Genomic DNA, 25597 nt, shown 5'->3' with positions numbered 1-25597 from the left:
TCCTAAGTGTGAGGAGCAATTTTTCATGTGTAATTAAGCCTAATACAGCAAACACTTCCAGGAGGCTGACCTGGATCCATCCATTTCATTGTTTTGTCAATTAATGTTATATTTAGCAGCTAACACTGTAATTAGAAGAAAATACTGAAGATGTAAAGGGATAGAGAAATTTTAATTTGTAGCTGCTGAGGAAAAGGATCGCTGTGCTTGCGATCATAATTTATTTTAACTTCTTTTCAAACTATTTTTTTCTCATTCTGGTGCAGCAGCGTCTAAAAAGCTCTGGTGAGTTGTCTGGTTTAACAATAGTTTCTCCAGATCACATTGGAGCCTGTTGTGGGAAGACATATGCCTGTACCTGCGTGTGTGTTTGATGTCTACTTGAATCTCTAAGGTTTTTTTAAATTATTGGCAGATATTGTCCACTGATTTTTTTCTCTGACAGCTGTTTTGTATGGGTTACTGCTGTCTTCTCATGCAGACATCTACTTCATGGACATTAAAAATTCTTACTCTCCAAAAATCAGTTCTGTTGATCAAAATCTGTTGTTCATTGCTCTGTCCTCTGGTAAATGCATCGCAGGAAGTTCATGAGTGCCTGTTACGTCCTCAGAGGCAAGTATAAACATTTTTTAATTGTTTTTTTTCTCTCTTTGTTTCCAGAAATGTTGAATACAGTACTCTGCAAAAAATAGCGTGTGGATTTCTCGCACCTGACAAACAAGAAAAGGTAATTACCGGACCATACAGTCGAGCCTCATTTGTTTGGTGTGCTAAAATATTTAGACCTGATCACCTTGCATGAGCCTCCAACACTGTGTCTGCATACGGGTTTTGTGTATTTTCAGTTATGCAGGCGCAGTTGTTTCTTGAGAATATTCCTTTATATAAAGGAAACAGGGGAACAAAAGCAGCGGAGCATGAAAATGCTGGAGCAAATGGTAGGGGAGAGCATACCATGATGTTTTCAGTACATGTAGAAGTGAAAAGGGTAAAAGAGGGGGGGAAAAAAAATACCAAGGCTTATATGTGCCAATGGGGAAAGGGCTGCAGACTTTGCTGTGTTTGCACGACTGCCTGGTGGAACCTTGCAGCCTGCTGGGCAAGTGTCAGAGAAGGCTCAGTGATGATCGGCGTTACAGCAGCCTCCTCATGTTTCTGTGACCGAGTAGCTCGTGGGGTGACGCACCCTGCTCCAGAGGTTGCGAGCTCCTCTGCTGCCTGCAAGCCTGCCTCTTACAATCGAGTTTCTCGATCCTCCTGGGTCGTGACATTTTGTTGGGGCAACGCAGCTCGGCAGGGCTGTGGCTCAGTTGCTGGTGTTAAACAAAATGCTGTTCATCAAACTTTCATGAGACACTTTGCCAGGGGCTGCATCTTGAAAGAGTAGGCTCCAAAAAGCAGTGAGCAGAGCTGTGCTGCTCTGTACTGCTGCCATCTCCTGTATTTTCCTTCTACCTTCTTCCCAAGGCTGAGAAGTGAGCCCCCCTACAGGGCCTCGAGTGGTTTTGCACTCTTCCCTCCTTGGAGGAAAAGTTGGACCAGGCAGGCATGGCCATGTTGAGGGTTGGTGGTCCTGCTTCAGCTGGTACATCTCTTCAACTGGTGATCCAGAATAGGGGCTAGGAATTCACCTCTGCCCTAGGGTCTGTGTCGAGCATGATTATTACTGGGGTTAAGCTAAGGAATCTACATGAGCTGAGCCTTTCAGTAAGTTTTTGTAGTAATTAATATTATGACTTCAAAGTAAGAAAATGTGTCGGTAGAAACCAGTATAAAGAACAAAATGAATATATAATGTGAAGGTCTGTAAATCTGAGTACAGCAAGGCAAACCTAGAGAGACTTAAAAACATGGATATGTTTTTAAGAGACGGAGAGAGACCCAGCAGATGTTGCTGGGGTCAGGAAACATTCTGTATGAGCATGTGACATGTTTTTACAAGACACTTCATTTCATTGCTTGGGTTTGAAAAATGCATGTGAGTGACATCTTGTGTTCACTACATCTGCAGTGCCATACTGCTGATAATTAGCACATGCATTTTGGAGGCAGTATGAAGCCAAGATGACAAGCACAGACAAATCATAGGGTGGAACAATTCTGCTTTCTCCATGTATCAGCATTATCATTTTCTGGAAGTCCATCTTTCCACCCTACAGATATGGAAGTGTAATTTCAAGAAGCATGTTGAAAAACACTTCAAGGGCCTAAATTTGCAGCCTGTGTGGAACCTATGTGTTTTTCTTGTGGTGGTCTCTGCATGCATCAGTTTAGTGCAAAATTACGACAGGAGAGGAAAAAGAGGAGACAGAAGAAGCAGCTGTTGGAGCAAATAAGGACTTGATCAAAGTGCATTAAATTTTTGGACAATCACATTTTGTATATTTGGGGTCACAGTGTTTTTAATACCTTCCACATGCTAACAAATGCGATTCATTTTGTTCGATACTTCCATTTGGATTTATGGTGTCATTGAAAACTCTCTAATACTTTCTGTCACCATCACCAGCTCATTTCTCTGCTGTGGCACTGTGCTGTTTTGGCACTTGACATGTATGGGAGTTGTAGGATGGTTTTACTGGGAGTCAGACAGTTCAGTGCTCTAAGTCTGTTTACCCATGTCAAAAAGAAAGGTTGAAAAATCAGATTTCTTTAAAATAATGAGTTTTCCAAGGGGAATAATGGAAAGGTGGTGCAGATTACAGTATGACACGATGTGCTGGCTAAGAGGAAGACTGTACCATACTGTTTGTTGAGTCCCCTGCTCTTTTATAAGAAGGTGAAATACTAGTCTAAGTTATCTGTGCAGTTTAAAATTATCTGTACAGGTTCAGTCATTTATGTTTATTTATACTTTTGGGACAGTTTTAAAGAGATTTTTGAAAAATGCAGTATTTCTTTTTGCCAGTAAGAGATTAAAAACATGCCCACATTCATCATGGCTATGTGCTTTCCGAGGCCTTGAAACACAACTACCTCTGCTATTGCAATGTGGCTCAAACACGGGAATTGTTCCCACTGGGTTTCTTGAAAGCTACAGGTGTTGTTCTAAAGTTTCACATAAGCAATATTGTAAGTAGGTAAGGGTATATATGCAGCAAAAAAATGGCCACTCAGGTGGCCATTTGATTTCCTCTTCTTTGAGGTCAGGTAGTCGCACGCAATTTTTTTTTCACCCCATGAACGGTATCCCACAGAGTCATTTAGCTCTGTCAGCTGTGTGAGCAGGACAACCATGAGCTCTGTTATTCCTCCAGACTGCAGCGGTGTCTTTTGATTCGGTGCTGCATGGCACTTGGCTGCAATGGCTGGGCTGGGGACGTATCAGGTGCATTTCATTGCAGAAGACACAGTAGATGCTCTGAGCATCAGCCAGCCCCTAGGAAAGGCTTTGCCCCATCTTACGGAGGCAGTGACCTTGATGGGGATGTTCACCCCCTTGCAATGGGGGCTTTTTACAGATGGAGTGGTTTTCATGCTGTGCTGCTGTTAGCATCTGTGAGCGGGGTCCAAAGCTGCAGAAACTGGGACTCTGCTTTTACTTCCTGCGTGGCCAGACCGAAGGAAGAAATACTACGGCTCAAGGGCATGAGAAGCATTCTCTTCTTTTGTTCTCGGTGTCTTTTTTTTTTTTTTTTTTTTTTTTTTAACTGGCTGGCCATGACATTAAGATTTCTAATTAATTTAGAAACCACAGGCAGTTGAAGAGAGTGAGCAATGTAATAACTGGGCCATGGGGCAGAGTAAAAAGCACATCAATTATTCAGGCAGTCGCTGCTGCTTATTCCCTTCCCAAAGCTGGGCTGGCTGTCAGCGTCTGTCAGTGATGCTGCTAATGCCCTTCAGAATTTACATGCATAAATAGTGGCCTTTTAAAATCTGCATGAGGATAACTTTAGTATTTTCAATAATAGCTTCCGGCAGCATGCTCTGTCTAGCGGGCCCCAGGGGCTCCAACCACTATATTTGGGTGCCTTGTTCAAAACTGGGATCTTGGCAGGTGCATCCCCCAGAAGCCTTTGCTGTGGAGGAGTTGCTCCTCAAAGAGATTGAGGGGCAGCCCAAGCCATGCAAAGAAAGAAATAGTCCTCCTTTAAAATGCGAGTGGTGTCTGAGGGTGTTCTCTCAGGACGAGTGAGTCCAGCATCTCTTACAATGCATCTTCTGCTTCTATGACTGGGATGTCTCCAAAGAACGCTCCTCCCTTGGACGTCACTGGGGCTGGACCCAGCGCAGTTCCTCTGCAGGTGAGGAGCAGGAAGCATCCTTCTCACTGCTCTGGCTATTGCAGGTCCCGCACTTTGACCGAGCATCTGGAAAGTTTGAAATAGGGGAATCTTCTCTCACTGCCAAGAGCTATATTCACAGGACTGTCCATGGTTGTGTTAAAGGGGTGCCACCTCAAAGTCTCATGTTCGGGATGCCACAGGGAGCAACGCAACCAGTAAGGGGAGTGAAAACTGGGGAACCTGTTGGATTTTTCTGGCATGGGCTACAAGTGGATGACAAAGACTTATTTTTCTGTCTGGTCGGCATGGTGATCCCTGCCGCTGGAGGCAGCCACCTTGCTTTTTAAAAAGTGAACTAATCTGTGAAGGCAATGAAATAAAGTGAGCCTTGCTAATTATGTGTTGTGCTGGAGAAATGACCAGCTTGGGTTTGAAAAACGCTGGCTGTAATTAATGGTGAAAGGGTTTTCCTCTCATCTGTGTATCCATTATGAATCACTTCTCCCCATGGAAACTTTTAAATCTGTCTCACTGGGGAGCCTGAGGAGGAACAGGTAAAATGGATTTGCCCTAATAGCTTCGGCTGTAACTTAAACACTTGAAATGATATTAAGCATCTCTCTCCATTAGCATTTCATGTTGATCCTGATGATATACCAGCAGAGGCTAAGACAGGATCAACGTTCATTACATGGAAGAAACTAAGCTCTGTAGACAAATGCTTTGGCTAAATGGGGCCTTCATTGCACTGAGAACAAGAATGCAATTAGCTGAAATGTTTGTTTACAAAATCTAATTCCTGGGGAGTATCTTCTCAGATTGCCTCTTGCATCTCTTGGACTGGTTTTGTTGCCAAGGCTTGCAGGTTGACGGATTTTGCAAAGCTTGGTCGTAGTATGTCTATAACAGATGTTTCAAACTTTGCATGGTAAAGCTGAACCCAGGGGAAGAGCGGGGCCTAAGCTGCAGGTGTGCCAGAGCTTATTTGTGCATTCCTTACATTTATTTTACAGTTTGCAGTTAAGTGCAATTAATAATAATTATTAGATGTTCCAGATATTAAACAGTGTAGGCTGAAGAGAAGCTGGAAACTGTGCAGTGCTGAAGTGCTGTTACTGCTATCTGCCTGTCCCCCACCTGGAGCCTAGCCCAGGGGAATCACCGATGGGTTCCAGCTGGGTGAGGATGCATCTCTGCCAGGATAACTGTGTGAAGAGCCCTGTCCTGGTTGGTTGACAAACATGAACAACCCTCAGAAGGTGATTTTGCCCATCCCCAATGCAAATTGTGCTCTGGAAACGTCGCTTCTCTTTGGTTGACAGAAATGGCCAATGGGAAACATAACTGCTACCATCCAGATATTAGAGCAGATTTTGTCACTGTGTAGGGTTTGTGGAGTGGGAGGGATCAGGCATTTTGATCCTGTGCTGATACCCAGAAAACAGCTTCATACTAACTGTAAGTGTGCAGTAGAACATTGCACTGCCTGCTTGGATATGGTGTGGCAGTGTTTGTTAGCTTCTTTCTTTTTTTTAAGTCCATGCGGTGGCTTTGCTTTCCTTGCAGTTTTTTTCTAGTGGCTTCCTTGCAACTGAAGAGTGTCTGCACTTAACCATGGGTGATACTGGGCAAATAAACATTTCCTGAACACATTTCCATCATGAATCTGGTGGGAAACATGAAACAGTTACCAGAATAAGACTTTCTCTTCTCCATTTGCTGAATACAGGTTATTAATAAAATTGTCAGTGTGATCTCTTTGGCAATGGCTTACGGTCACGTTAAATGATGGGGAACAGACTAATGGAGGCCATCCTATTGATGGATAAGGGTGACAATCTACCAAGCCGGCAGTAATTGAAGTAAAGCAAAGTTGCTTTTGCCTAATGTGCAGAGTGACGCACAGGTTACGTCTGTGTACGTTGTACAGAGTGAGGGGCTGAGCTCTGGATGTCTGTGGGAGTTCAGGATGGGATAGGACTGCTGCAGAGGCTCCTTATGTGATTGCAAAGAGGTCAAGTGTCAAAGCCTTTCAGATGTCTTAGCTGTGACTTGTTAGCCAGCTCATGGCAGCGTTGTGGGTCTTGGTTCCTTCTCCTGTGCAAAGGATGCTCCCTGGCAGCACTTCTCCTTCAGGCAGCGAAAAGGGAATTGCAGGAGTCAGTGCTGGGGTTTGCTCCTTGAAAAGCACTGCTCAGGAGATCTCTTGGGAGTCTGTGCTGATACAGAATTTAAAACACTGCTTTTTCAGTGTCAGCACTGGAAATGACAAATGCTTCCCTTAATTTGAGAGAAGTGTGCCTGATATTACATGCTTATATATGCCTGAGAGTCTATTCTCAAGACAGTACATGGGCCTATCTCCTGTGAAAGCTAATTACACTATTAGGGAAAGATATCCTGCTAACTTAATAAGGTACATTTATTTGTGTCTTAGAGGATTTTTTTTTTTTTTTTTTCTGAGGTGGAAGAAATCCTGAATGGTGCCAAATTTCATTTGAAGCATAATGTTCTTCACTGTCCCTTCCTCTCTCCCCATGTCAAAACTGTTCTGCAAATTGAAAATATTTTAGAAGTTCAAGGCACACCACTGTAATTGAAGGGAGGCAGCACTTATGGGAGCTGAAGGGGAATTCGTTGTGCAGATGACTTGAGGCTGATTTTTTTTCCTGTGGAAGGAAAAAAGTCAGTAAAAAGCAGCATTGCCGATGGGGTTATATACATTAAAGGTATAGAAAACTCAGGTGAACAGAGAGAACTGTGGCCAAGGTGTCTCCCTTTGCCTGTCAGGAATCTGGGGCAGATTGAGAGCTTTATTGCCCTGATCTGCTTTGAGGTGGAGGACGGGACTTGGGACCTGGGTGACTGCATCTGTCCCCTCCCCAGAAATCCACTCCTCCTGGCATCCCACAGTGCAGATCATCCTTGTCCTCTCTGCACTTCCACAAACAGTTAAAGCATTAGGAGCTGGGCATTGAGATTTTGTACCAGCATGATTTGAAATTAAGTCTAATTTAGACAAAAGTTTAAAGAGATCTCTCCCCTCTCTCTCATGCAAAGCACACTGGAGTCTAAATGCACTGTAGCTGGCTTGGAGACATTTCCCTGTGGTTTATTGCTTTGCTTTTATTGAGGGGCTGTGTTTGCTTTCACACAAACTGATTCATTTGGATACAATGACTTGTTTCGCAGAAGTTGTTTGCTTAGGGATGAAGGCTGAATTAAGGGGGTTTTATGGGTTAGAAACTTTATTTCCACAGACTTTTTCAGATCTCAGTTCCACTCCCTGCAAAGTTTGTACAGACTCAGATAAAGTGGCCCTTGGCCAATCTGGGAAGATGCAATGTGCCAAGTAGCTGTAGGGAGAGCAGGAGGATATGTTAAATTACAGAGAGCTTTTGAAAATTTTAGAATGTCCTGCAGAAGCAAAACGATGGACCTTGTAAAAAAAAGTAAGATGATCTGATTCTGCTTTTTAATTTCCAAAAATATGAACAAAATTGGAACGATCAATCCAGTTTTATTAAAATATGAAGATATGCTAAGTACAGCATTAGATATGTATTTTTTCACTATAAATACACCCCCAAGGAATCATTCCATTTTTAAGATGAACTTGGTATTATGATAATGTAAAAGAAGTCTATAATTTATAATTCCAATTGGAGGTGAAGAAATTTAACATGTCAGTTTCTCTATTCATTACTCCAGCAGTCAAGACCAACAGACTTGTTCCTTCACCTTTGCTGTCAATCATTTAGATAGACCAATTATGGATTTGGTTAAAAATACCTATATATCAAAAGAGAAAATGCACCAGAAGAAGGCTCAATATATTAAAAAAAACCCCCAAAAACAACAAAACCAACTCATCTCTAAAAATACATTTTTCCTATACTCCAGGAGCTTTCATGGCCAAAACTCCTCAGCTATTACTCTGGACTTTCTGAAGGTCCCATATGGACCAAGTTGACAAGTGTTGCTCCAGTGTTTGTGTGCTGGAAAAAAGCTGATGGCAGCTGACACTCACTTCTTGTACCATTTCGAAACACTCACTGCCTGGCAATTCTTTGGGAGGGAGAAAAGGAGAATGTGAAAGATAAAGTCCTGTATTGGATATTTAGGTCTTCATTGTGCAGAGCCACTTATGTATGCTGGGAAAAAAAGTGCATTCTGGCTGGCATGAGGTCTTTATTAATTTTAAGTGTTACTTTTGGAGTTTTGAGCCTCGTGGTCTCCAGTGCAGTGCTTCTTTAGCACTCAGTTTATAGGGGACATAATTGCATTGACCTCTGTTCTGCTAGTACTAAATATTCAACGTGCTCCAAAATAATTCCACAGACCTCAAACTGAAAAATCAGATTCCTTATTGAGATGCATATAGTTGCAGGTCTTGTAATCTTGTAGCAGCAGCATTTCTTTGGGGTAAGTTTATTATGACAAAATTTACATGGCCAGACTTAAATATAGTTAACCTAATATGATCAGACTGATTCGGAGCAGAGGTAGGTCAACACTAAGTGCTTTTGAAAATCTCATCCCAGCTCTCTAGAGATTAAGGTTGTGAGTGCAGAGCCTCAGCCTAAGTCATGCTGAAGAGGCAGAAGAAATGTTTCTCAGTGGAGAGAGGCTTCATTTGGACAGCAGGGGCATGAAACAGATTTGGGTAAGACAGATCTCCAACCGGATGGAATAATATCCAGCTTTGCCCAAGGCACAAGGCTTGGAAGTTAACCCACGTGGATGCATCTGTGAGTCTTTGCAAAGTGTATATCTGGGCAGTCTCCCTGTTTTCAGGTGGGTAGGGGCATCCTCTCCTCTCATGTTTGGTCAGTACTGCTGCACAAAGGGAGTACAGATGAAAAACTTGAGGCTGGTGGCCCCAGTTTTCTCTTTGGTTTTACCTTTTTTTTTTTTTAAAAATTACATTCTTACAAAGGTAGTGTCCTTGGGATTTGTAGCACTCACTGGAATCTTACAGCATGGAGGCTTATTTTTGGTGTAATATTTTAATTTAAATATCTAAAAGTTAAGTGCTCTTTTAGGCATATGAATAAGTATAGTCTCACTGTTGCCTGTGAGAAGAAGCTTGAGGGCTCTCCTTGTGTGTCTCTGTGAATGGGGCATGTGACTGATTTAGTGAACAAGTCAAAAATATAAGGTCTACTGAGGCCATGGAAGGAGTATCTTCACCCCTTGCATGCATGACTTCCCCCTGAATTAAGTGGAGTTGTGTTTCTTGAAGTGAGCCTGAGTTGGGCCCTTAAGTCACATGGGTATGATGAGAGATTCGACCAGATCCAAGTCACGCAGTATCAGTCCCTTTGTGATCGATGAGATGACTCACTCTGATACCTCATCCTCAGATATTACTCATTGCTACGGCTTCATCCTGCACATGTCCAGCTGATGGAGGTGCTTCTCACATCAGCCGTGGTGTCCCGACATCAGATGAGTGCAGTCTGCAGGTACCACCCTTCCTCTCTTTCTCTTTTTTTCTTGGACCACATTAGCTGAGATTTTAAGAGCAATTTCTGCTATTTGAAAAAAATACAATTAATATAGCATGAGCAGGAAGTTTAGCCTTTGAACTGCAGCAGCACAGTGGCTTTTGTAAAAGCAGACAGCTGTTGTATATGTAACACGTGTGAGACTTAAACGTCATGGGTTGCTTTCCATGATTACCAATTTATACCGGAACACGCTGAGTAAATGGGTCTAAACCTATTGAGGGTAACCCTTTGAGACTGGCTGTTTGAGTGTCCTTATTACACGGAGCCTGCAAAAGACTGGAAAGGCATTTTGTCAGTGTCAGTGAAATCCCTGGGCTAGGCTTGACACCAAATAAAAGAAAGAAAAACCTGCAAATGCTCAAGGCAGAGGATAGGAAAGATGCAGCAGGTTGAGTAAACAGATGGGGTGGGCCAACATTAAGAACAGACTGGTTATGGTAAGTGTAATGTGCAGAAGTCACAGTACATCAGCTGGCTAATCAGTGCTGAATGATTTGTAGGCATCTCAGCAGAGGTGAGTTTTAAGGAGGTTTGAAGGAGAACAGTGTCGTGGCTCTGCAGATTTGTACTCTTCTCCTGCAGAAAGAGGGACTCTGTGAAAGGCATGAATCGTATTAATTCAGTGCTGCTTTCCTGTATATATTATTCTTTTTCTACATTGTTTTACTTTTTTTTTTTTTTAATTCTTTTTTTTCCTCCACATTTGCTACAGACTCTTCTCTAATGAGCCAGCGTGGTTGTTGGCCCAGATGCTTCACTGCAAATGCTGTTTTTTAAGCCAGCTGAGAATCTGGCCTGATATTTAGCAGTCACTTAGTACTTTCATCTTCAAAGTACTGTGCAAACATTAATTAATTCTGCTGGGGAGCGTACAAGAAGGTGCTGCTGGAATAGTTATGCAAACTGCAGAGCCACTAGAGATGGCAAGGACAGTGTTGCTGGGCTTGGGAGGTCTATGCTTACATACATAATTCAGCAGAGCACAGCACAACAGGTGCTTTCGTGGCAGAAGACTCGCTCTTAGGTACCTGTTTTTTCTGTTGAGTGGGTGCTCGGTGTTTTCAGTGGAAGAACGTTGCTGCTGCCCCACCTGGGTAGACGGGCAGCCTGGGATTTCTGTTTCCACACCTACCCCTGCAGATGGGTTCAGGCTTGCAGAGATGGTAACTGAGCAGCCTGGCAGATGCTCTGTGGATGCTCAGTGCTGAGGCGTGGAGGCTGTGCAGAAGTCAGGGCTGCAGCTGCATGCTTTTCACCTGGAAAATGAATAAAGCACTTGCAGCATGTGCAGGTTTGGAGGTGCACCGTGCTCTGCTCTACACTGGAGGCTCTTTCCATGCAAAAAGCCATTTTGCCCGTGTGGATGTTGTCTTGGGCAGGAGTGAAGAAGCTCAGCAGAGCTGCAGAAACGACTGTGGGAAAACCTTCCATCTTATCTTAAGGGCAGCATCAGCAGCCTTTGGCGTGGGCTGCAGTAACCTGCCCTGGAGAGGATGAGGGCTCACCCATGCCCTGCTGCTGGCTCTATACAGGCAGGGCACCATCAGCTACAGAGCAGCAGCAGCATTTAAAGCTGGCACAATCACCAGCATCTCCCAGCTGCACACCTAACACGCTCTGGCATGAGGCAATCAACACTGCCTGTGCTTTGAGACTTGCCTGGAGCACGGCTTCTGCGTGAAAACACAACTCCAGACACCGAATCCACTCAAGCAGGCATTATATTAAAGGAGCTTTAAAAAGGTCGTGCCTACTGATGCGGATTTAATAGCAGAGAATGACATGAGCCTTATATGACTTGATTCATGCTGTATCAATTTAATAGGCATCCAGGTGTGAGAAGGTGTGTAATTTTTGGTATGATGGGGGTAAATCAGAGCGGGAGCACTGATGGAATGGGGAAGGCAGAGGGATGCTTGATGCCAGAAAATAACATGGCAGGAAAGACATTTTGCTCGTTGGATATCTGTCAGAGATTGGATGTGAATCTGGGCTTTGGTCTGGAAGCTGAAGGCAAGAAGTATCTTCGTATTGAGTGGAAACAGGTCTTTGAACGAAAGACAGATTCAGGTTGATGGGGTGAGGAGGTGGGTTTTGGCTTGGCCTTGCTGACCTTCCTCAGATGACCAGGTGGTGGTGAAGCTTGAAACTTCTCACATGACCCGCTTAATAGCACTTATTGCCATGGTAATTTTTGGAAGCTGTGCAAATATATTTAGAAAAAGTGTATTTCTTTAAGCTTTGCCTAGATAAAATGTTCCTAATGGCAGGTTTGCATTCTCTGAGATCCTGCTGATATTTTTCTGAATTTATTGTTCATGTTGGTGAGTTAAAGAGCCAAAGAAAGAGAGATCACCACGACTGGGACAGTTTCTTTTCCAGTGTGCATGGTCTATGAATTTCAGATAGTAAAATTATATCTAGAACCGCACAGTTTTAATTTCCCGCTCTTCCTAAGATTTCAATAGATTAGCATACTTGGAAATACTTCTTTTTAATCTCAAGATATTACCATGCCTTCGTTTGCATGAAAGGCAAGGCTCGGTGTCTTGAGGCTTGAAAGCTATAATCAAAGATGTTTATATGAAATTTTAGTGTTCCATCATATCTAACTGTCTTGGGAGTGAAAAAATAAACTTAATGAACCTAGATCAGACAGATTTGTGATGAAGTCCCAAAGAAGAGAGAGGGCTTGCAAGTAGCTGTGATTTTGCTGTGTAATTTTAATTTTATGGGCCCCTGTTGTTCAATGTTTTCTTCAGAGTAACTAAGAGTTGCATTAAATATTAAACAAACGGTGTGATGATTCATAAAGAGGGTCATGAGCTCCATATGTGAGTTAGAAATTTAATCTCCAGCTGGTTTCACTATAATCCATGTCATATGTCCAGGATCAGAGAACTCCAGTGTCTTCGAATAATTAGTTAGCGATCAAAACAGAAAAAAAAAAATCCATTGAAACTATTTCCTCTTAGAAAAAGCTGCTTCTTCAAAACAAAATTGCTTGTTAAAGCTCTTTAAAATTAATGGGGTTTTCTTTTGAGCGGAAGTAAGACAAAAATAATTTGGAATATGTCAGAGTGTCTTCTTGATAGTTGCAGAATTGATAATGTTTTTTGTGTTCAATATCTTGCATTTAGAGTTGTAACTCTTACTCTGTTTTGGTAGGAAAAGAGGAAAGTGAGACTCCTTCTTTTCATCAAATGTAACTTATTTTAATTAACATAAAATAACTTTCCATCTAGAATGCTGTTTCACCAGAAAGGAAAGCTTGATTAGCTTTTTTCTGATATGTGTATATAATTTTAATACTAATTCAGGTATGGAACAAAGAATTAAAATCTCCCAGTCTTTTATTTGGATTAGGAAATTAATTTTTTCCCTGCTTCCCCCTGGAGCCCTGGAAAAATACCTGTCAGCCTTTCATTGCAGAGACAAATATGCTGAGGTTTTCCCCAGGCCTTGCTGAGGTTGCGTCCTCCTTTGCATGACAATTATGAAGGAATGCTGGGGGATACCAAATGAGTGAGGATGCTAAACTTGCTCATCCTTTATAGGAGCCGTGGGCACACACAGACACACAAGACCAGTGCTCATCCACAGTTTCCCAAGAAGTTTTTCTATGCTTTGGCTTTCAGCCTGCGCATGGAGTTTATGTATTGTCTCAGTTGTGTCTCCCCTTTGAGCTGCAAAAGGTGTTTTGGAGGGGCATTTGGAGGTTGAATATTGAATCTGCACTCAGAAAATACTGAGGAGGCAGTGGAAGTGCATGACCTGTTCGTGTGGGGTGGGTTACTTCACGCATGGTACTGCATGCGTGGCTCCAACAGGAGTGTTGCTGTTGCATTGAGTTGCTCAGCTCATGAAGTCAGTCACAGCACATGCTTGAATTTAAAAACAGGCCTATGGATGCACACAGAATTCGAGTTTTAATGCCTATAGTGCCTGCAGAGTGCTGGAAGCACAACTAGGCTTAGTCTCCTAGGGAGGAGGGCTGTGTTTCGTGGTTGTGGCTCAGGTCTTACCTCTTTGTTCAGAAAGAACATGCTGTTTCCTTCCCTGCACCAGGAGGGCAGGATCTGGAAGTTACAGGACGGCTCATGGTATGGTATCTGTGGAGTTACTGGTCCAGTCTCCCATTCAGGGCAGGACAGTTGTCTGCATGAGACCAGCTTGGCGGTGACTTTGTACAGCTGTCATCTTAAAGACCTCCAAGGCTGGAGGTAGTGCTGTCTCTCTTACGACCTGCCAATACCCAGGGCATTGAATGCTTATTTTTTAATCCTTCTTCTCTTTTATTGGGAGAAATGTGTAGACATGAACAAATTTAAGGTAGGAAAAAATAAGTTAGATTTAAAAAATAAAAAAATGACGTGTACTTAACTGTGTTAAAAACATGTAACGGGGAAGCATGCAAATGGTTACGCAAACAGGAGTTTGGTATCTAATTGTAAATTAGATAGACAGCTGCAGGGTATCAATAGACATATGGCAGGAATGTAAATAGTTTGCTCGCACTTTAGTGACATCCTGGAAAGCTGTGTGTAAACTTTCTGAAGTGAAGAGAGAAAAGACGATTTCCTGGAAAAGAGGGTTTTCGAGAGAAGTAATTGCTAATAAATAATCTGTGTCCCTCTGGAAGGCGAAAGTTTTATTTTGGCACTCGCTGAAAAAGCAGCCTCTAATCAGACTGCATTTTCCCGTTTGGCTGACAAGCGCCAAGCAAGCCGAGGAAGGTGCCAGTTCCATTGTGTGGTTGGAGCCATCACAGATCAGAGCAGCTCCTCCGTGGTACCTGCCTGCTGATTTCAGCATGACCTCCTGGCAGATGCTTTGCGTCTGCCAGGATTTAGGGAGGATGACAAAGAGGAGGGTAAACAGCTGAGTGATTGGAGAGAGGGTGTCAGATTCCAGAATGTAGATCTGTATGTCAGTGGCCAACACTCCTAGATCTTCCACCAAACGGAATACAAGACTTGCCTGTGTCCCAGCTGTAGGGGTTGCTTGCTGCTGCTTATAGCCACCTTTAAAGTAATATCCTGCTGGAGTGGAATGCCATGAGGCACTAATTTTGGCTTATTTTGCGAGCCAGAAAAGCTATTTAAATATTTGGAGCTCTTCCGTTAATAGCTGGCCATCGCATGTTTTGCTTTATATTAGTGATACTATTGAAGCCATAAAAATTCCCAATCTAATGATAGCTAAGGTTGGTTCTCGTATTACCTAAAAGATATAGCAAGAGTAAACCTTGAATAGGTTTCTGGATTTTTGCATGGGTGTCTAGTGACTTACATCTTAAATAATTCTTGTAAACTTTGCACTGGGCCGAACTCTCATGCTTTTGAGGTCAACAGTAGCTAGTTTACTTTGCTGAGTTTGTGCATCTGCCTTGGGGACGGATTTCAGTCTCATAGCTTGTTAATTGTAATTTTAGTCAAAGGGCCAGACTTATTTAGGAACTTAATTTAATTTTTTTTTTAATAAGACAATTTTTGAAGGATGCAAAGAAGCTTTCATGAAGTGGAAGCAGTGAAAGGAGAGTGAGGAAAATCAAAGTAAACCAGACATCAGTAATGTTTCAAAAGTACATTTCACAAGGGAGTTTTCCTTAACTATCCTTCAAAGATGACATGACAGAAAATTTGGTTATTAATCAATGGTGCTATCTCTCTGTTGAGTTCAAGAACGCTTTTTAGAAATGAAGATTAACATCTGGTTTAGTCTACAAAGAATTTTTAGAATTGTAAAACTTTTAAGTAACCATAAATCGCTTAAAGTGCGTGGAGGATTAATGTGGAAAGAAAACCCCACTTCCAAGCATTGTTCTTTAAGAGGTGAACTTAGCCTGTGTAGTCATGAGAGTTATGTCACTGGTATATCCTTACCAAATAATTGCAAACATATAGCACAAATCAGTCCCTGGAATCAGTGGACGCACAAATACACTACAGGGAGTTTTATTACAGCAGAGCTTGAGAATTGCAAAACCAATTTTCCACAGAAAAATTGCTTTCATATGATCTGAGTGCCATGATTTGGTTTAGTTGAAACACTGTAAGTCAAGCTGTTCGCTGGTGTTTCTAGCAGGACTCCGTAATTCTACATTTATTTACAAAGGTCTAATTTAGAATAGAAATTATTCCCACTGTTTGTAAAAAAAAAAAAAATGTAATATTTCTTAGGTGTGTATGTGTGTGTGTGTGTGTTTAAGTGGATAATTGTCCACTCATGAGGTAGGAAGGCATGGCTCATAGCAACTGCCATTGCTTTCCAAAAGCCACTCTGGAACATGAGATGTGAGCTCCATTCCTCTCCTTTATTGCAGCACATTTCTGATTTGGTTTGCAGCAAGCGGAGGACCTCACGGTCTGCCCATGGCCATAATGCTGTGGATATTTTCTTCTCATTACTGGCCTTTGGTATTTAAGTAGCCTCCAACTGCTTTCTCAAAGCACTTCTGTATTCACTTAAAAATAACAGTAAGTTATGCCCCTGATAGCTATGGTGGCATTTTAGCATTTTAATGGCAAGTCATTGGCATTTTAATGACTCTGCAAGTGCTCCAGATGAGTCTAGAGAACAACATGATGAAGATCTTTTCACATCCATGTTGGAAATAATTTGCTATGAGGAGGTGCCTAGTAGCATTCGGTGGTTTTCTGACTGTCAAAACCTTTGTGTATTTTAGCACTGAATGCTGAGAGCTGAATAGGCCAGGATTGTAAGTGGATAAAATGTCTTTTCTTCTTCTGGAAAAACTGGTCAGTATTTTTGTTGGAGGGTTTCTCTAGGAAGGCTTGATTGAACTTCCTATAGGTAAAAGAAGCCTGATGCTTTCTTTCAGCCTTACGAAGCCATAAGTAACTTCTTTTCTAGTGTGTGGTTTTGCATTTACATGGCTAAATTGAGTGCAGTGGATGCTGAATCAGGCCCTCAAAAAATGCTTAGGAGTGAATTCCTGAAATGCTTAAACCTATTTTTCATCAGCTACAGATGGACAGAGCCATTAATTCTTTGTGTCCCCCGTGGGCTTCCCAGTAGTGAGACTTGCCTGTACTCCCAGTCTCTTTGTTTTCCATCAGCATGGATATTTGGGTCACTCTCTCCTCTCTTCTCATTTCCCAATCTGTAGCTTCCTTCTCTTCAAATCTGTCTTCTCCTTGGTCCTAGGTGAAAGTGATAGCAGCTCTATGAAAAAATTAAGGTTCGGTTTGAGTAAAAGTGTTGCTGATTATTGCTTCTCTCTTTCAAAGCCATCCTAGGTGTTTTTCAGGGCTTCAACAAATAAGTGGTCATTATAATCTTCTGGCATTCCCTTTCTCTGTCTTTTTAGTCTGAGTCCATTTCAGCCGTGCTTGAAGGCACTGTGGCACCCCAGGAACCTGTAGACCTCATGTTCCAATGGGAGGGTCCCCTGGCCCCAGTAAGGGAGGTGCTCACTGGTGGTGGGGTGAGATACATCTGGTGGGAAATGCCCAATTCTGCCACAGCTCCAGCCCTGTCCTGTTGGGGCCGCTGTAGGGCATGTGAGCTGAATCTGTTTTCCAGTAGTGGAAAGGAGAGAGGATTTGGCTGCTGCAGAAGATGTCAACTTTTTTTCAGGGGAGGATGGGAGAAATCAAAAAAGGAGGGCCACTTCTAGTGCAGATCATGCAGAAGAATCTAACACTGTTAAAACCTGCAAGTTTGGCTCACTCATCCTGAGCTGGGTGGTCCTTCCCAAGTGCTGCATGACTTCCGCAGCCGGCTGAGCTCCCTGCCTGACTGCTTCCTCCGGGTGCTTTCCAGCTGTGTGACTTCCACTGGTAGGTGAGCAAAGAGGTTTTTTTTTATCAAGAGAAAATGGTTTAGAGGAGAAAATGGAACATTTCAATCCTTTCAGAAGGACTGTAGTGGACCAACTGATGGAAAACTGTTTCCAAGATAGATTCGACTTGTTTTCACTGTCTTTGAAATAATGTAGGTTTCTGGGGGGAAATTAGTTCTTGCATAATGGTTTATCTTCTTGGAGTTTTGATGAACTGTCAGTGTGTGGATCTTTTCCAGCTAGCTCAGTTTTGCCCTTCTAGGAAATAAAAAAACAAAAAGCCAAACAACAAGGTAGAGAGAAAAGCAAAGTCAGAAGCTTCATCTTGATTTGTTGAAGGTGGGAGCATGATTTCTAATGAGATTTAAAGGTGTAAAACATTTTCATAAGAGTTGAGCATTCAGAAACTCCTGTTATTCTTGCTGTCTTGGGTAATACACTAACCTGCTGGGAGGGAAAAAAATTAGAAAATATCTTCATCAACACCCCAATATATAACTCTCTGCAGTGCCAGCTCCTGCTGGCTGGTTGTCTTGATTAACATTTTCTGGATTGGTATAACCAAAGTTTGCATTTAAATTGCGTGCTTACTAATGTACATTTTTATTTTCCATTGTCTTGGCTTGACAGAGGCTTCACCCTCTGGGCTTGCTGTGTTTCACTCTCTGACATACTGAGGGAAGCTCAAAAGTCTTTCCCATTTTGAAATGAAAATACTGCACCCCGAAGTTGAACATCTCGGTCTTCTTTAATGCAATATGCAGTTTGCACTCAGATCACTTGCTCCTGATACAATTTATACATGAATCATGAATTATGTTTGGATTCTCTTGAAGCAAAAATAAATTGGGTAGAGCCACATCCAATTATGTAATGAATTCCTCACGGTAAAATTTACAGCAGGGATGTTGCAAAGTAGAACACTGATAAAAAATTTCCAAAAGATTTGCTGCAGTATCTCCTGATAAAAACAAACCTCTGTCCATTTTAGGCACAGTAGAGCCATTTTGATTCAAACAATGAAATATTTAAAGGTTCATGGGATTGTTTTTCATTGTAGCTTAAGTGCCAGTGCACAGAACAAAAAGAAAAAGAAGTACTTGGTGCAGTCTCACCAAATAAAAGTTCTTTCCCAACATGTTGTAAAGAACCTGCTTCATAACTCTTTTTTTATGTCTCTAAAAGCCACTCTCTGTGCTGCATCTAACAGATTGTGTTTTGAGGAGCTATTTCCTGACCCCTGACTTGACTTTTTTTAAACTCACTGCTGAACCCTGCCTTCCTGGGCAAAATACAGCTCAGGAGCTATTGTGAGGTGAGCAAACAACCAGTGTCTCTGGGAGAAGCATTGGTAATTTCACCTCTGTTTGTGGCATTGATTTCTTTTAAAGGCTTTTTGTTTGTATTTCCTTCCATTGTGCCTTGACCTGTTGCTTTTGATCCATTTTTCACTCAATACTTAAGTAGTTTCAGGCTTGGGTTATGTTGTGCAGGTGTTTTCCTGAGCAGAACTTCTTCATTCTTTCCAGTGAGATATTCTTCTTCAAAACCCATGACACGGCTCCTAGAAGCTGCATATCCATCTCAGCTGAAGAATGAACAGGTGGATACATCCATAGTGTTTGTATTAAACTAATCTCCTACTGGTGCTGCAGCTCGAGTTAGGAAATTTTCATGACAGTGACCAAATACCATCTAGACATCAAGAGCTATTAAGGGAACATTTTCCTTTCTTTGCCTTGAGTTTCCTGTCACAGCGAGTATTTGTGCTACTTTGCACCAAAAAGCTCACCTGTCTCTGTGGTGGGGAGCTGGCTTTTGTGTGGAAATCAGGATGGTCACAATCCAAGAGCTTTGCAAATAGAACATCTTAGCAGCTCCCAAGGCTTAATGCCATTTAATTGATAAATGAATCTGTTGGATTGACTACGTGAAGCACACGTATACAAGGGAAGAGCCTGGGACCTGGGCTTCTCGTTCATGCAGGTTTTCAGAGGTCCCTGTGGGGGCTTTAATTTTCTGAAAGTTTTAAGGGTACTGTCTTGGCCCACTCTCAAGCTGATGACGGGAGGTTCACCATCATTTTCAACAGGTTGAGGATTGCCCTGAAGAGGATTAAAGGGGGTGTGTGCCCTGATAGATTTTAAGGTCAGAGCGAGAAAGAAAATGCCCTTTTTCTTACACAAAAGCAGCCTTGTTGCCCACAAGGCTGTATAGAAAGGTGCAGGAGACATGGCTGGGGCAGCCGCAGGGCGGGTTTCTAACCAGAGAGCGTGGTGTAAGCAGTCATTTAGGTGACCACAGTCTGTGGTTTGCATCAGGGGCTGTGTAGTGGGAACACTGCCAAGCCAAAAGGCAGTGTCTTCTGATGGGCTCATCCAAAACCCAGACTGAATTATTCCATTTCCTTGGTGATGAGAGGAGCCCAGTGTTTTCCCCTCTGGTCAGAGGCACGTTTGGCAGCGCTGTTCTTCAATATGCACCCGGTGTTGATCATACTGAGTTTTTTAGCAAGTGAATTCCAGTTGTGCAGGTCAGAGTAGAGCTGGCAGGAGCTGGATGCTTGTGCTCTCAGCTCTGCTCCAACTATAAACTTGGGGAAGGTGTCCCAAGTGAATGCTTTTTTGGACATCAAAAGCCATAACAAATTCAAGATGAGCTATAAAGTTCCTGAGAGTTTACAGCTTTCCCTATAGTCTTAGCTAAGCAAAACTTGATTTTTTTTTTTTTTCCAAGTGCAAATTCAAGCTGAGACAATAAATTAGCATCCTGTTTGTTTGTTTGTCACCTTGAAGGAAGAAAGGTCAAATATAGTCAGCCTGAGAACTACTTTGCCTTTCCCTCTTGAAGCATTTAATTAGATTTCTCATGTAATGTAAAAAAGAGATAGTAGAGAGTTTGCTGGAACGACTTATCCGTTTAAGACTTCTTTTTTTTTTCCTCTCTTTTTATTTCTTGCTGGCTTCATAGACCAATTTATAATTTTTCTGAAGAAGTGACAGGTTTAAACACTTACCCCTTCTTGCAGAGAATAGGTAGGGTTGGTTTTTTCATTTTTAGAAGGGAGGGCTGTAAATCAACACAACGAACAAATAAAACTACTGTATAAAGCAGTAAGAGGCACTTTAGAAAATGCCCAGAATGAATGTCATACAACTTGTGCTTCTTCCCCCCCACCCCAGAATACATAAATAAATGCATATATATATGCATTTATAAATATATGCATATGCATTTATAAATATATGCATAGCTATTTGAAAACAGACTAATTATTTCTTGGGTTTTTTCCACAGTATTTTTTCACCTGTCTTTCCTGGTTTTGTTTGCCTTCCCTCTCTCTTTCTCTCTCTCTCTCCTTTTTTTTTTTTTTTTTTTTTTTTTTTCCCTTCCTTCTCTTTTTCTTTTTTCCCCCCCCTGAGGACAGGATTGCTAGATAACTAGAACTGTCCATGTTAGGTTGTAAACTTAGTTCAGTAGTTTCCATGATGCAATGCAGTTGCAGGGAGGAGAGAGTCTGTGTGGATTCCTGCGTTACAGATAGGATTGCTGCATGTCACAACAGCTGAAAAACCCTAAACAATTTTTTCCCCTTCAGTCATGTCCTGATTCACTGGAGTTACAGCTGGAAGGATGCTTCTCTTATTCTCTCTCCTGCAGCGCAGTGTTCCCTCATGCCTGCAACAGGGATAGCCACTGATTTTCTTCAAAATCCCAATATAATTCCTTTCTATTCCCACCCACAGGACTGAGATACCCTGTGGGTATTTTTTACCTGTGCACGTACTGATTCACTGTGTAAGGTGTACATTAAAGTGCAGATATAAGGCCCTCCCCCTGCCCCCAAAGAAGTCAAAACAGCAGGGTGGATTTGCAGTATTACCTGTGTCACAGTATTAAAACTGGAATTTTTCTGAAACTTCTTTCTCCTGTGTGCTGTCCCATCCATTTTATCTCCCAGAAAGCTGAAGTTTGTAACTACTTCTAATCCAGGTCTTTCTGCTGTCATAACTTTTACTAGTAATGCAAAGCCCCAGAGGGGATTAGCCAACCTGAACATTTCAAATTTTAAACTTCAGTAAGTCTTGAATTATAAGTAGAGAGAAAAAGCCTTTCTCAGTCATTTTCAAATCAACTTACTAACTGCCCCACCGTACCTTCCTCTCCTGCAGTAAGACTGCAGGTTTTTTAGGTGAATGTAGAATGAAAACCCTTTAAGAGAAAAATCGTGCTCATCCTTCCTCAGCAAGGAGAAGTGGCAGAGCCTGGAAAATGCCAGAACACAAGGAAGATTCTTCAGTCTCTCCTATGTGGAGAAATGTTCCTGTGAGCTCCACCCCTAACCAGCGGCTTGCAGGCACCAATTACACCTCGCTTTCAGATAGGACCCCTAAACCTGCTGGTCATAAAGAGGGACGAGTTGAAGGTCTCAGGTTTTAAATCATAGAAACCGCTCTCCAAAGGGGATACCTCTCTGCAGAGGTATCAGGAGCCAGCAGATCTGCCCCTTTGTACCAAGAGCTACTTGGTGGCAAGTCAGTGAAACAAACAAACAAAAAATTATGATGTTTTCATTTTTATTTGAGTACCTGTGTCACATCTGTGAGGATGCAGAAACATGTAGAACTTCTTGACTCTTTCCCAAAAACTTCTTGAAAAATGCAGCAGTACTTGGTATCAGAAATTAAGACACATACTTCAGCAAATGCCCACAGGCTGGAGTCTGTAAAAATGAAGCGAGAAAGACAGATTTACTGTCACACCTGAAGGGGAAAGAAAAAAAAATGCTTAGAAAGTGGAGAAGACAATTATAGGATTACTGGAGTTAAAATAGTCCTATGGAGTGCGGTTTTTTTTGTTGAGTTCTTTGGGTTTTTTTCAGTGGTGGAAATATATCTATTTCTGCACAGCAGATTTGTATTCGTGCTGCTTAGACACACCATTAAAATAGCAATTCAAAAGTCAATATTATATTTAAATGTCAGACAATTGAGATTTCAGTTATTTCTTAGCAAAAGGGCTCCTGACTGAGAACGTGCCAGCCCATAGTCTTGTAGGTGGAAATAGCCTGTAATGGACAGTAATGAATCAGATAGGCAGAGCTATGTGGTGGCTATTTTTGGGGGGGGGGGGGGTGTGTTTCAGAATTATTCCACATTTCAAAAACAACAACAAGAAAACCCATTAATGGGTAACTGCCATAAGCATTTGATCCATTAATTTGTTGGGATTTCATAAAAGGTGACTGTTGGCTGGTTGTGCTTTAATTTTCAATGAACTCATCAGGTTGATGATGAGGAAAAGTCTGTCTGGACAGGGTGAAAAGTAGGTAGAGGAACATGTGGGTGATGAGGTCTCATTGACTTGGTTGTGGAATAAAGCACATGCAGTTCCTGCAGCAGCCCCTCACCCGGCTTTGAACCAGGTTTGTTTCTATTGCATCTTGTTCCAAGTGAGGGAATTAAGGAGTCCCACTTGAGCAGCGGCAAAATATTTTAGTTAACAAGTCTCTATTTCTTTAGGAGTTTTGCATATTCAGGAGGAATTTTATTTATTCTAGAGAAAAACAGGGTGTCGAGCAGTTTCTCGACTATATGTTAAAAAGGGGGGGTAAGGAGGGTGAGAAACAGTCTTATGCCATCCTTGGTTGTCAGTTCAAATTAAAATGTGGAAATTACCAGTGCAAACTAAGAGCCAGATTCAAATGTGGCATATTGTTAGAGGCACAGCCATAATTCACTTATGATATATTAAAAACCAGAAACACCTCAAGCTGAATTAGGTAGTGTTGATTGCCTAAAGTTACAAATTACTTTAATAACTTTCACAACTGATTGGTAATCACCCTGCAGTTAATGAAATAGGGAAAACACCTCTCGCTAAATTCATTGTCTTCATTTCCTCTTGCATAATTTCCAAGGTGTAGAGATAATTTTCGACGGATCCCAAGCTAGAAAGGTCATCTGTTAAGTTTTACTTAAAATCACATTTGTATCCTCCTTTTTCAGTGCACATAACTATACATCCAAGCCAGCTTTTCCATGCCCTGTTGACCAGTGCAGCTCTGTGCAGTACTCTCCAGCATTTGGCTGCTTGTTAGTCCCAAGGAGATCTTTGCCTCTCAGTGGAAGTAGTGCTGAAGGCAGCTTTGCCAGAGTTGTTCTCGCTGTGTGTCCGTCCAGGCAGTTGGAGAATCATGCTGTAAACCCCCACAGCAGCGCACTTAAAGCCTTATAAAACCATGTGAGCTGAAGAATTGCAGTTCCGGATAGACTGGTTTGGTGCGGTTGAGGGTTTTTTGTGTCCTCCCAAAGTAGTAAGAGTTACAATAATTGGTCTCTGGAAAAGTCCCATAAAATTGTGCTGTCGTTTAAGGATAAAATTAGTGGCTGCCAGTTAATGATGCAGGAATTATATACATGGCACTGAGCTGAGTGCAACATTTTACCTCTTGCTGGATTTCAGAGACATTAATGTCCCTTAACAAACATCTGAAGGTAATTTCAAAAGGTGGGGGTGATTACAGAAAAGAACACAGCAGTGTTTTATAGTTGAGATTGCCTATGTATTAGACAGCTCTGACAGAGCGTGTAATTAATTTTTTAAGTGTTTATATTAAAGAAGAAATAACTAGTAATACATATGGCACATTATAAGTGATTCAAGTGTGCTGTAGTTGGGCTAGGTGTTAGGTTATGGCTTTGTTTTGGTTTTTAGCAGACTCAGCATAGGTAAAATTGGCCATTTAGGGTCAGGTTTTCTCAAGTGCATTCAGCACACACTTAGGAGCATAAGTACGGTGGCCTTGTTTTGGAAAAGTCTTCACATCCAGGCTGTGTATCAGCAAAATTCAAGAGTGTGGTGGTGGCTTCTGCCATCCTCGCTGTCCTCAAAAAAGCTGATTTCTCCAACAGTCTCTGCTGACAGTGAGTATCTAAATGTGTGCTGAGCACTTTTGAAACCCTGGTCCTTAGCTTTTTATACGACCTATAATTTTATACGCAGTGTATCTAAAGAAGAATATGTGTGATTCATATACACATACAGGAACAACACAGAGGGATCATTTTCATATAAATCCCAGTGCTGTTTGTTATGTTCTGAAATATTGCAGAGAATAATTCAAATATTTATAGATGGTAGTTCAGCTTGTGCTTTGCTTGCAGCATTTGCCTTTTTTCATGTCTCAGTTGAACCGTTCTTCCTTCCTTCCTTTGCAGTGTAAACATTGCCAGTGCCCAGCACAGTCCTTCTGCTTCTTCCTCTGGAAACTCAAACATGAAAAACACCCCTTGGATTGTGGGTCCCATTTTCTGCCCTGGTCACTGGAGCTGTACCAAGGAGCAGGGCTGCATTTCTTTGCCGCATGCTCCATAAGGAATGGAGGACCATAAGGATCTCTGCCTTCTGTGGAGTGGGTCCTTTTGGGGCTCCTAAGGCAGAGGAGTTTGTGCAGCAGCTCCGTGGATATAGAGTAAGTTAGGACTGTGCTAGAAGTGAAGTGATGATTAGAAGGATATTAACATCTGCAATTTCGTGACGACCACACACACTGTCTTGGCTTGGCAGTCCCACCCTGGGGGGTTCCTTCTAAGCAGCTTCTTCGCACTGTTAAACAAAAAGGGGTTTTCTGCCTTACCAGGAAAACTCGAAGGTGCCCCAAGAGCCCCTTAGGTTTGAGATGTTCCTGGAAAGAAGGTTTGATATAATTGCCCATACAGATTTGTGTCTGTCATCAGCACTGGAGGGTAATTAATCTGAATGTATGAAGTTGCCTGTTTAGGAAGTTGCACATTTTGCATGTTTCTCCTTTTGCTCGTGCTTTAATTCTTCACTGCCTGGCTGGGAGACAGAGAAGCAATAAAGTGTCAACATTGAGAAGTGTGGTATAATATTAAAATGCTCTGGTTTCCATTGAACAGATGATGGTAAGAAGTTATTTTAATGCATTTGTTGAGAGTTGTGCTTTCAAAGACTCTTTAAATTATTGTAGACTGTGCTGCTGGGATATGTATGAGAAACAGCCATTTTAATTAGGAAGATAC

General features: G+C 42.0%; 1 protein-coding gene across 3 annotated transcripts in view; it reads left to right on the top strand.

Annotated features, from left to right (window-relative positions):
- Positions 1 to 25597, top strand: part of ADGRL3 (adhesion G protein-coupled receptor L3) — a 479174-nt gene that overhangs the window by 87091 nt on the left and 366486 nt on the right. For all 3 annotated transcript variants that reach the window (XM_058420608.1, XM_058420609.1, XM_058420610.1), the window contains one exon: positions 664 to 730. The gene's annotated coding sequence lies outside the window, so the exon portion shown is untranslated. The remainder of the gene's footprint in view (positions 1 to 663; positions 731 to 25597) is intronic.

Source organism: Hirundo rustica, chromosome 5 (assembly GCF_015227805.2).
Source record: "Hirundo rustica isolate bHirRus1 chromosome 5, bHirRus1.pri.v3, whole genome shotgun sequence".
Lineage (NCBI taxonomy): Eukaryota > Metazoa > Chordata > Aves > Passeriformes > Hirundinidae > Hirundo > Hirundo rustica.
Note: the sequence above shows the minus strand (reverse complement) of the source record. Positions and strands in the feature narration are given on the sequence as shown.